This window comes from Oryctolagus cuniculus, chromosome 3 (genome assembly GCF_964237555.1).
Source record: "Oryctolagus cuniculus chromosome 3, mOryCun1.1, whole genome shotgun sequence".
Taxonomy (NCBI): domain Eukaryota; kingdom Metazoa; phylum Chordata; class Mammalia; order Lagomorpha; family Leporidae; genus Oryctolagus; species Oryctolagus cuniculus.
In genome coordinates, this window is record NC_091434.1 from 72,541,276 (window position 1) to 72,553,500 (window position 12,225).

At 44.1% G+C, this 12,225-nt stretch overlaps 1 protein-coding gene across 2 annotated transcripts in view; it reads right to left on the bottom strand.

Annotated features, from left to right (window-relative positions):
* Positions 1-12,225, bottom strand: part of CERS6 (ceramide synthase 6) — a 341,168-nt gene that overhangs the window by 218,845 nt on the left and 110,098 nt on the right. The gene's annotated exons all lie outside the window — the stretch shown is intronic.

Consider the following 12,225-nt stretch of genomic DNA (forward strand, 5'->3'; position numbering starts at 1 on the left):
TCCCCAAAGTCCAAACAACTGAAGCATCCAGTGGACACTGACTGGAGTCTCACAAAGCACCAGGCACTGTGCTGAGCCACAGGATAAAAGATGCAGAAGACACAGCCCCAGGATTCAGGGTGTTGGCAGTTCAATACACAGACAAAAGCAAACTGTGAAAATAGCAAGTCTCCAAGTGCTCTAGACAAAAACAACTAGAAGCACTACAGGTGCAGCAAGGAGAAAGAAATTTATTACCAGCCTTTCATGATATGGAGTGGGAACGGAAAGAGAGAGAAGGTGATGGTGTGCAAACAAACATCAGACTGTCCCTGCTCCCTCTTTGCTGTGAGTGCAGTAACATATAATGCTCTTCAGTTTTCTCTAACATCATGCCACTGAAATAACGCAAGTTCCTGGATTTAGGCTGCGAGTAGCTGTGCGGGATTGGATCAGTTACTCCATCTCTCCTTGCTTCAGTTTCTTCATGGGTAAAAAGAATTTCTAATATCTAACATATTATACATGGCTGTTACTTAAATGTAAAAATCCCATCACAGGATCTCAAATATAATACAGCTTCAATAAATATCCTTTTCTCCTCTCTTCTCTGGGCCTAAGTCCCACACCATAATGAAGTGCCCACTACTCTGCAAAACCTACTATTACATAATAATACATAAGCTGAAAATATGCAATTTCCATTACCTCTGTGGGTAAGTAAAAGGAGTATAACAGTTAGCAGAACCTTGGAAAGTTAAGCAATATGGTCAAGAATTGAACCTTTATTGGGGCTGGTGCTATGGTTAAGCCTCTGCCTATAGCACTGGCTAGTTCCTGTCCCAGCTGCTCCACTTATGATTCAGCTCCCTGCTGATGGCCTGGAAAAGCAGTGGAAGATGGATCGATCATGTGCTTGGAACTCCTTGCTCCTATGTGGGAGATCTGGGAGAAGCTCCTGGCTCCTGGCTTCAGATTTGCCCAGCTCCAGCTATTGCAGCCTTTTGGGGAGGGAACCAGCAAATGGAAGACCTCTATCTTTGCCTCTCCTTCTCTTTGTGACTCTGCCTCTCAAATAAACAAAATAAATCTTTGATTTATTGGAGGATTAAGCCTGTGACTCTAAAGTAAAATGAAAGTATGTTATCTCAAAAAAATTAAAGGAAAAAAAGGAAGGAAAGAGGAGAGAGGGAGAGTGGGAGTATCATTATGGGCTTAAAATTGTATATTTTAAAAACTTTAAGATTTATTTAATTTATTTGAGAGGCAGAGTCACAGAGAGAGGTAGAAACAGAGAGATGGAGGGGTCTTTCATCTACTGATTCACTCCCCAAATGGTTGCAAGGATAGGGACTGGGCCAGGTCAAACCCAGGAACTTCTTATTGGTTTCTTACGTGACTACAGGGGCCTAAGGACTTGAAGTTTCCTCTGCTGACTTCTCAGGTGCATTAGCAGGGAGCTGGATTGGAAGCCGAGTAGTGGGGACTCGAACCGGCGCTCATATATGGGATGTTGGTGCTGCAGGCCAGGGCTTTAACCCACTGCACCACAGCGCTGCCCCTAATAAATAAATCTTAAAAAAAATTGAAACTTTAACGTGAAATCTGCTGTAAACTTTGACTAGTGGGCCTTGGTGCACTGTGTGACACTGCACCAATCACCTCATTCACAATATATCCTCTGCAGAACAGTAGTACAAACTGTTCTACCTAGTTAAGCCCTAAGAGCAGTAAACAGCATCCATCAGTTGGCAACTTGAGACACTGCCCGCGAGACACTGCCCACAGCCCAACTCGAATGTAAAATCAAAGTAGCTCATTTCAGTTGCTTTTAGTGAGGTTTTCTATCAGTGGAGGGTTTATTATGAATTTAGGTCTGGAGAGGCTTACAGAGAAACTTCAAGGATCTATTTCCCCAGCAGTCATCTGGAATCCTCCCAATCTGGGTATTGGCTGGGCACCCTTTTGCCAAGCCCTAATGTCCATCCTCAGAACCACCCCACCTTACACACATATTCACCCCTTCCATTACCAGGTACTATAGTCAAACATCAGGAATCATGCACAATATTCCAGCTTTCAGGACAATCACAACTTCTGAAAAAGATTTTTTTATTTATTTGAGAGGCAGAATTACAGAGAGAGGGGGAGAGACAGAGAGTGACAGAGACAGAGACAGAGAGAGAATGAACGAATGAATGAATGAGTATCTTCCATTCTGGTTCATTCACCAAATGGCCACAATGGCCAGGGCTGGGCCAGGCCAAAGCCAGAAGCTTCTTTCAGGTCTCCCACGTGGGTGGCAGAAACCCAGGTACTTCAGCCATTAGCAGGCCATTAGCAGGCAGCCAGATCAGAAGTAGAGCAGCCAGGACTGGAACCAGCACCCAGACTGGATACCGATGTCACAGGTTATGGCTTAACCCGCTACACCACAACACCAGCCCCAAGAGCACCACAACTTAATTAATACTGGTTGAGGATTCTTTTAAACCTCCCGTCTGGCCCTTGCCAAGGGGTGTGGTCATCATGAGCTAATCACAAAAGTGCAAAGAGCCAGAAGGAAATCAAATGCTCTGACTCCAGGCAGAAGGCACCTACCCCTGTGTATGCAGGAGGTCAGTGAAAAGGTGGATGTGGGGGAGGGCAAAAGAAGAGCGAGAGAGGGCAAGCCAGACTGGACTCTCAAGAGGATGCAACGAAGTGCTTGCGTCACAGCAGTCTGTAAAGTACAAGATCCAGGACAAGCCCGCCTGGTGCAGCACGGAGGGTTCCCAGAAAGGAGCCACTTCACATAAGTGCACAGGTTATGGCTCCCTGTCTAAGGAATAGGGCAACTTTACTAACTAGAACCAGCTGCTCTGTGAATCCTGCAGGTCAGAAACTTTTGCTTACTCAACCTTGCAACCCCAGCAGAAGGGGAAACAAGTCACGAAGGGCTGCACATTATTCCTACACATTCCATCTAATCCTCAGGATGACTCTGGGAATAGAAGCTATCATTTCCAAGTACATGAACCAGGTATATTTGATTCTCACCCTCAAATCTGTTCAAGATCAATTTCCTTCTGAGCCCTTAGTGCTTCCGCTGTGCACGGGAGGTAAACATCACAGTTAACAGCAAACTCCTACGGCCAGAGGCTGTGCTGACCTCGCAGACTGTCCTGGCCCTGGCAGAGGTGGCATCACCACTGAGCACCGGGCTGCGTCCTCCCTCCCTCCTGGTGGAGGTAAGCGGTGTCTACCTCAGAATCACCTGGGCAAATTTTCAATCTCTCTGGTTCAAAGCCATGCGCTGTGTGTTCTGACATTTCTCCTGTGGCGCTTCAAAAGCCTTGGCTTCCAGAAGCACAGCAGGCACCCCTCCCTGCTGAAGTAGGACACTGTGTCTCATCCACTCCTGTCAGGGCACGACTCAGCGGCAAGCCAAAAGCACGCAGGCTCTGAACTCGCGTTGGCTTTGCTTCTTTTTCTTGCGTGTGAGTAATGCCCAGGTCGTAACTCTGCAAATTCACATGGATTCTGCCTCCTTGGGGTTCCACAGAACAAAAGCACCTTGTTCTGAATTGAAAAACTGCTCCCCTTGCATCTCCTTGGATTTCTCCTGCCAAAATGCCAAGCACTAGCGCTACCTCTGTGGGATGAGGCTGTGGGTCTGGGTCGGGGGAGGTTGTACTGCTAGGGCCTGGCTGTGGAAGACTAATAACTATTTGCTGCTACTCATGTCACAGCAACCTGACCAACAAGAGACAAGTGATGATGTCGGTGGTGGGTAATCCCCATTGCATGCTTCCGATCAGCAAGGCACCTTTCTAAATACTTCACATACGTGACCTCACTCAGTCTTCATTAAACTCTATATGGTTGGCACCGCTCATGCGGCTATTTAACAAATTAAAGAAGCTGATGTTAGGGTGGTCAAAGAGCTCTCCCAAACACCCCACTGGTTTTTATCAGAGAGAAGACTCAAGTGCAGACCGCATGGCTCCCGAGTTCACTCTCTTCATCACTGCACTGAACTGTTGGTTCGGCTATCAAGAAGGCTTATAGTGAAAACGTGAATATCTTCCAATGGGAGCATAACACGAGTTTCATGTTTGCTTAAATGTTATTTTGTTTTCCAGAACTAGGTGAACACAGAAGAATGTACCAAGCTAACCTGAGAGGCCCAGGGGTGCACATGCACACGCACACATCCCAGAGCCACCTCAGCCCACGTCCATCTGGTGTTACAACTTCCCCTCTGACTTCTGATCATGTTCCTTCCACCACTTCACAGTGGCTCAACAAACCACAAGCCTTTTAACACTGCTGTAAACTGAATTGTGTACCCCAAAATTCTTATGTGAAGCCCTACCTCCCAGGGTGTCTATATTTGGAGACAGAGTCGTTTGGAAGGCCATGAAGGTTAAATGAAATCCTAAGAGTAGGATCGTAATCCAGTGGCTGGGGTTTTTATAAGAAGAGGAAGGAACTCCAACGATGCATGCACACAGAGGAAGGGTCAGAAAAGAGGCCTCAGGAGAAATCAAACCCATATTGCCTTGATCCTGGACCTCTGGCCTCAGAACTTTGAGAAAATGCATTTCTGTTGAAGCCACCAGTCTGTGGCCCTTTGTTATGGGAGCCTGGGGGGCAGACTCACACCAACACTGACTTCTGTGAGCAAACTCCAGGAGGTTTCCAAGGAAAACTGCCACACATATTACAGAGCTTATATATTTATTAACCATTTAACAGATGAAAATGTGTACTACTGTTTTTATTAGGTTGGTGATGTATCATTAATGAAGTGTTTGAATGTTGTGCCCCTCACCTTTGCCTCACAAGCCCCATGTTATTTGGTTCTGTTTTGCTGTACAATTTTGTCTACTAGGGCCATTATGACCTCATTAAACCTTCATGATTTCCTTAAAGGATCTATCTCCAAATACAGTCACAATGGGAGGTAGGGCTTTAACTAGGGATTTGGGGGTAACACAATTCAGTCCATAACCGTATTAAAATGCATGTGGAAATGCATATGTCATATTATAGCACAACTGACATACTGTCACTGAGAGGCAAGTGGCTTTATCCTGAAGATAAAGAATAAAACACAATCTCTATTTATATAAACTCAATAAGGGCAGGCACCAAGTACAGCTATACATTGCAGGTATAGCTGATTTCTGTGGGCACATATATACAATCTTAAATAGCACAAGTGGTGAATGTGAAAGTACTTCTGGGAAAATTTTTCCAAAAGTTTCTTAGTAAAATTACATATGCAATTATATTCCCTCTATTAAAACTGATTATACTGATTTTCATGCTTCTGTTCCAAATCAGAAGACTTTTAAAATGGATGAAACAAACAGAAGAAATAGGTGCAAAAAATGGCATCCAAGTGTTAAACAAGAATATTAGGCCTTCATGAGCCCAGCTATGCCTCTAAACAGTCCATTCTGAATAGCATCATTTAACGCCACATTGGACAAAATTCTTGCAAAATATATTGAAAAAGTTTCTAGAAATTTAAGAAAAACTGACCAGTCAAATGTAAGTAGAGCACAAAAGTACTTAATATGCAGCCAGCCTGACCAAGGTATGGCCTGTCTGATATTTTTAGCAAAAATCTGTTTTCCTTAATTAGCCAGTACACATGAATTAGAGGCCTCGCCATATGCCATGAAGGAATGTGAGAGGCTTGATCTAAATGGAAAACCTGAGTTCACTTGCCACAGATGGTAGGTCTGGAATAGAAAGCGGGAACAAGGTTTCAAAAGCTTATTCAAGGCAAGAGTAGACTGTCCATGATCCAGTTCATCAATCTTCAGAATTTTGTAGTGACAGTGGCATGGCCTTGAGAATACCAAAGCTTCAAAGAGGGCCTGGTTGAGCTAAATGAAACTGCACACCACCCAGGCACCAGGTCCCAGGAAAACTGGAGACGGACATACCAATTACAGAACTGTTCTAATGTTTCTATTCACTGACAAAACTCTAAGGAATCATGACTTTGAATAGCACTAGGAGTCCACAATCTCTTTCTCAAAACTCTGAAAGAGCCACTCATGTTAATTCTAATGCAGGGTTCAGCAAACTATGGCCGGGGCCAAATCCAGCTGGCCATGTGTTCATACTTGTACGGCCCTTGAGTTAAGGATAGTTTTTAAATTTTCTAGTGGTTGAACTTTTTTTTTTTTTTAAAGAATAAGACTTTATGACACATGAAACTGATAAATTCAAGTTTGGGCATCCATAAATAAAGTTTTCTTGGAACAGTGCCTCATACATTTGCATTGTCTCTGGCTGCTTTGTGCTACAACAGCAGAGTTGTAATTGCAACAAAGTCCATATGGTCTGAAACATTCACTTTTGGCCATTTGGATGAGAAGTTTGCTGGCTTTTGCCTCAAAGCTAAAACTGAACTGAATACAAACCACAGATTTTAAACGAGTGATCTTAAATAAAGGGGGCTGAGAGACTCAACTACTTGTGTCCAGGATAACCTCACTCCTTTATTTCTGTTTCACTTATCAGCCTCCACCATTTTACCTACATCAAAAACAAGTACTGCAGATTTATCTAAGCAAAACTCAGCTACTTAGATTCACCATGACCGAGTGTAGCAGGACAGCACTTCTCACTGATGAACCTGACTTCAATGAAATCGGGGTTAAGAAACGGGTCTCAGCCGGCGCCAGGGCTCACTAGGCTAATTCTCTGCCTTGCGGCGCCGGCACACCGGGTTCTAGTCCGGTCGGGGTGCCGGATTCTGTCCCGGTTGCCCCTCTTCCAGGCCAGCTCTCTGCTATGGCCTGGGAGGGCAGTGGAGGATGGCCCAAGTGCTTGGGCCCTGCACCTGCGTGGGAGACCAGGCTAAACACCTGGCTCTTGGCTTCAGATCAGTGCGATGCGCAGCGGCAGCCACTGGAGGGTGAACCAACGGCAAAAAGGAAGACCTTTCTCTCTGTCTCTCTCTGTCCACTCTGCCTGTCAAAAAAAAAAAAAAAAAAAAAAAAAAGAAGAAGAAGAGAGAAACGGGTCTCTGTGCAGAAATAAGGTCATCCTTTCAAATGGTTCCTCGGTTTTGGTGAGTTTGCTGCCACTATACAGACATGCAAATATGACATTTGGGGGTACTTTTAATTTGCATCAACTCTAAAATGAAATTTGTAAATAAAAGGGAATTTTAGGCTCTCCTCTTATATAATATAAGCTCCATGACTTCAGTATCATATGGAGCAAATTTCAATTCAAGTAAATTAATTCTAACCTGTAAAAGATGAGTGTTCTTTGTCCTACATTTTAAGGTTATCATCTGGGAGATTCTTCCTTCTAGTCAACTGGCGATTGCTCAAATAAAAGCTATGTAGAACACTTACTTGGAGACATTGGCTACTAAATGTACTTTATAATACTAGAAATACTGATCACAGAGGTAGTGAACAAATGACTGAGAAGTCATTGACTCTACCATATTACCGGTCTCCTCTTGTTTTATCTGGCAGATACTTTTGATTGCAGACATTATTTATTTTATATTATCGTGAATGATCAAAAACGCACAATTCTGATGCAACTGTCTGCAGGAGTAGCTTAGTTACAGCATGATCCCAACCACCAGCAGCTCTCATTCTGAATCAATTTCTCCTAAAATGTCTCACATGACATCTCGTTTTTATACAGTCTTCGCTCGCTCTCTCTCTTCAACAACCTCTATTTTAGTTGCCAATAAGGAAGTAAAGGCTTTTGGAAGAAATATCCATCAAAACTGACATGACTGTGAATGAGTGACATCAAACGAGAGGGAAAAACAAATCACATCCATGTTTAAGTACATTACTCACTGACCAACTTCTACTCAGTCCATCTGCATTAACTGGGCGTGCCAAGAATTGGACAAGTCAGCAGATGCCTACAGACACTGCTTGGTATGCATCTTGGTGCTATTCCACACAGCTGAAAGATGAAACACAACTTGCCTGAAGGGATTCTCTATTTTCTGAAACCACATCTAATATAATAGAAACAGATTTTTGTTTTAAGGTTAGATCCCATAGCTACCAGCCCTAAACTTGTGTTCAGTTGCTTTTTCATTTGATTTTTAGTATCTGTGAAGTAAATAATCTTATTTTCTTTTTAACCAGGAATATGTTTCAGAAGCACTGGGACATTTCTTCCAAGCTATCTCCTACACGTCCAGACTCCTCCTGCACTGTCAGACAGCATCAGAAGTCTTGGGCTGAGGCCTGCACATACACTTTGAAAAGCTCACCAGGTGTTCATTAAAGGCATCCCTGGTTCAGAACAACAATTATAGGTCATTCTTTTTAGGAAAGTAACCATTACACACAGTTGCACACATAGACCAACAGAATCGTACCCTATCCCCTACGGTATTTTCTAAATCTTCCCGTTTGCCACTCACTTCTTTCCTCCGAATTTCTGCCTCTAATCGTCATGGATCTTTGCATAATCAGGTAATTTTCCTAGACAGGTTGTACGCTAAGTCAGTGCATATCAGGCACTCTTCACTCGTGGAGACAAGGTGGCAACAATGACCAGCGACTCCTTCCAAAACTACTGGCATTTTAATATACTGTCATTTAACAAATATGTATTCAGTTGATTATGATTGTTGTGGCAAATGTTGAGAAGAAAATAAGAAGAAAAAGATCCAGTCCTTGTACTCTTCAAGGAACACCTATGCTATAACTGGGGTGCAAGCAGACAGCCACGATAAAAACAGTTATCATATATGGAAGCGTGGGATTCAGTATTAATAATGAACCTGGCAGTAAGTGCTCTAAGGATTCAGGGGGATGTGTACTTGATACAGACACAACAGTCAGGCCTCTCATCAGAGGAACAGATGGGGGACAGACGGGAGAGGTGGAGGAAGTGGGTATAGTTGGTCAGAAACATGCCAACCAATGCAGGAGAGATCAGGCAAGCAGCATGAAAACAGGACTTTATGAAAGGAAGAGGTAATGCGGCTGACTGACATCAGAATGGTGAAGGTCGGACTCTGGTTTAATCAGACGAAGGAGCCCAATACTTACTCTACAGTTGAAAATTGTTCAAAGTTTTAAAGCAGCAGAATATGGGGATAGAAGTATTTTAGGAAAACATTTTGGTGTGAAGGTAGGGTTCACTGCAAATAAAAATTCTATGAACATGAGATAAATAATGAGAACTATGAGAGTAATTAGGATCTGGACCACAAAGGTGGATTCACAAAGAATTAATGGAACTCACCATTGACTGGCTTGGCTTTTAGCCTGTAACTACTGGAGGCCTACAAACAATAGCAGTAAAAAGGAGTTTAGGAATGGAAGCAAATCAGTTGCCAGCTGCAGGTAGCAGAACAATGCTTTAGAAGAAATAACTGTACACATAAATCCATACATATAGCTTTAGAAGAAGCTGATGAGAGGAAATACATTCTACACAGAGAATGGAGGGTAGGGAAAGGAAAATGAGACATTGAATGCTGAATATGGAGAAGTAGCACACTGAAGGGCACAAGTAAAATGCAGAATTAATGGTGCAAATAGCAGAGCCTGAAAAGACAGGAGAACTAACTGGCAATCAAGAAGCCAAGGAGAAATGTGTTCCAAAACAAGAGTTGATTACACTACCTCGTGCAACAGAAAGGTTGAAGGCCATCAGTACTGACCCATTTCTAATACAGGCAACTCCCCCATGTGCCCTAACCCACAGTTCATCTTTTTTCTTTAATCTTTGGTTACTGACTATCCATACCAATCATTTAACACACCTATCTGGTTATTTTAATAGCTATCACTGATCCATACATACTCAGACAAAAGGGCCCTACAAAAAGCTTGTGGAAAAATATAAGTAAAAGCTAGGTTTATTTGGGTACAATAAAATGTTTATTATCTTTTTATAGTTTATCATATGCCTTTTCCATGGATTTTTGAAGATGTCTCATACCTTATCGCATTGACAGTAATACTGTAAGTTTCCTGAGGGAAGAGATCATCATGATACTTTGTTTTGTCTCCTCCCCACCCTTGTGCCTCCACTTTGCCATGCCTCCATCAATTCTTGAGAAATATTATTAATCCACTATGGCTTTGACTGTCTTACTTATTGTGAAACACAGTTAAGACCAGTTGAGTTCAGGGGGTCCAATGTTGGTCCTTGCTACCCAAGTATGGTCCATGGACCAGCAGTATCAGCGTCATCTGGGAATTTGCTAAAAATGAAGAATCTCAACTTCCATCCAGAACAAGTGAAGCAGAACCTGCATTTCAACAAGCCCCCCGGGTGACTGATGCCATTCATACTGGCATTTAAGATAAATTGGTGTGAACTCAGTATATTATAGAAGAGGTTGGCCGGCGCCGCGGCTCACTAGGCTAATCCTCCTCCTAGCAGCGCCGGCATACCGGGTTCTAGTCCCGGTCGGGGCCCTGGATTCTGTCCTGGTTGCCCCTCTTCCAGGCCAGCTCTCTGCTGTGGCCAGGGAGTGCAGTGGAGGATGGCCCAGGTGCTTGGGCCCTGCACCCCATGGGAGACCAGGAAAAGCACCTGGCTCCTGGCTCCTACCATCGGATCAGCGCGGTGCGCTGGCCGCAGCGCGCTGGCCGCAGCGCGCTGGCCGCGGTGGCCATTGGAGGGTGAACCAACGGCAAAGGAAGACCTTTCTCTCTGTCTCTCTCTCTCACTGTCCACTCTGCCTGTCAAAAAAAAAAAAAAAAAAAAAAAAGAAGAGGTTAACACTGGGGCCGGTGCTGTGGCACAGCAGGTTAAAGCCCTGACCTGAAGCACCAGCATCCCATATAGGTGCCAATTCTAGTCTTGGCTGCTCCTCTTCTGATCTAGCTCTCTGCTATGGCCTGGGAAAGCAGTGGAAGATGACCCAAGTCCTTGGGCCCCTGCACCCCCGTGGGAGACCCGGAAAAGTTCCTGGCTCCTGGGTTTGGATCAGCGCAGCTCTGGCCATTGCAGCCAATTGGGGAGTGAACCAGCAGATGGAAAACCTCTCTCTCTCTGTGTCTCTACCTCTCTCTGTAACACTGTCTTTCAAATAAATAAAATAAATCTTAAAAAAAAAAAAAGCTAGCTTCACTGAAGCTAGCTGGAAGAGGAGAACATGAGTTTGAGTACATGGGCATGTGCCCTCTGGTCCTCGCTCAGTTCCATGGCTCAGTGATGGAGCCCAGGCCCTTTGCACATGTGTCAGGAGCAGACCAGGAAGCTGTTCTGGCTTTTGGTCAGAAACCCTTACATCCTTCTTTCATGAACTGCCACTATATTTGACCATAGGAAGGGCTTGCAGATTGTATCTATAAGATTCCCTCAGTAAATTGTATACTTATTCTTACCTTCCGGAGACCCTATTTACGTTCACCATTTTACCTAGGACCTAAGAATTCTTGATGTTTTTCTGTCTCCCATTCATTTCTTCTATAACATTAGGATTCCCTCTAAGTCGTAGACTGCAATTGCTAAAATAATTTTTTTTTGGCATAATTGAAAGTTAAACCTGAAAATGCAACTTTAACTCCAAATAGAAAGCCTGCAACTTAGGGGGCTACACTGACAGAATCATTGCTTAAATGACCATGTGTTGAAAAGCTCCCTAAAGAAAGAACTGTTAGACAAAGGAACAACCACATCCCAAAAGATGAAGAGTATATGGGAAAATGACTCTCAAGGTAGAATCTTCCCTTTGTTGGGGATGTGCTGAAAGCGACAAGGTTTCTTCTTCTGATTTTCCTACACATCAGTGAATTGGGAATCACTACCTCAAAATATCATTGTGCTAGAAGAGTTCTCTACAGGTCTTTTATTATGTTTAGCAACTTTACTGACACATAATTTATACACCACAAAGTTCACATTTTTTTTTTTTTTTTTTTTTTTTACAGGCAGAGTGGACAGTGTGAGAGAGAGAGAGACAGAGAGAAAGGTCTTCCTTTGCCGTTGGTTCACCCTCCAATGGCCGCCCGGGCCGGCGCGCTGTGGCCGGCGCACCGCACTGATCCGATGGCAGGAGCCAGGAGCCAGGTGCTTTTCCTGGTCTCCCATGGGGTGCAGGGCCCAAGCACCTGGGCCATCCTCCACTGCACTCCCTGGCCACAGCAGAGAGCTGGCCTGGAAGAGGGGCAACCGGGACAGACTCCAGTGCCCCGACCGGGACTAGAACCCGGTGTGCCGGCGCCGCTAGGCGGAGGATTAGCCTAGTGAGCCGCGGCGCCGGCACACAAAGTTCACATTTCAGAG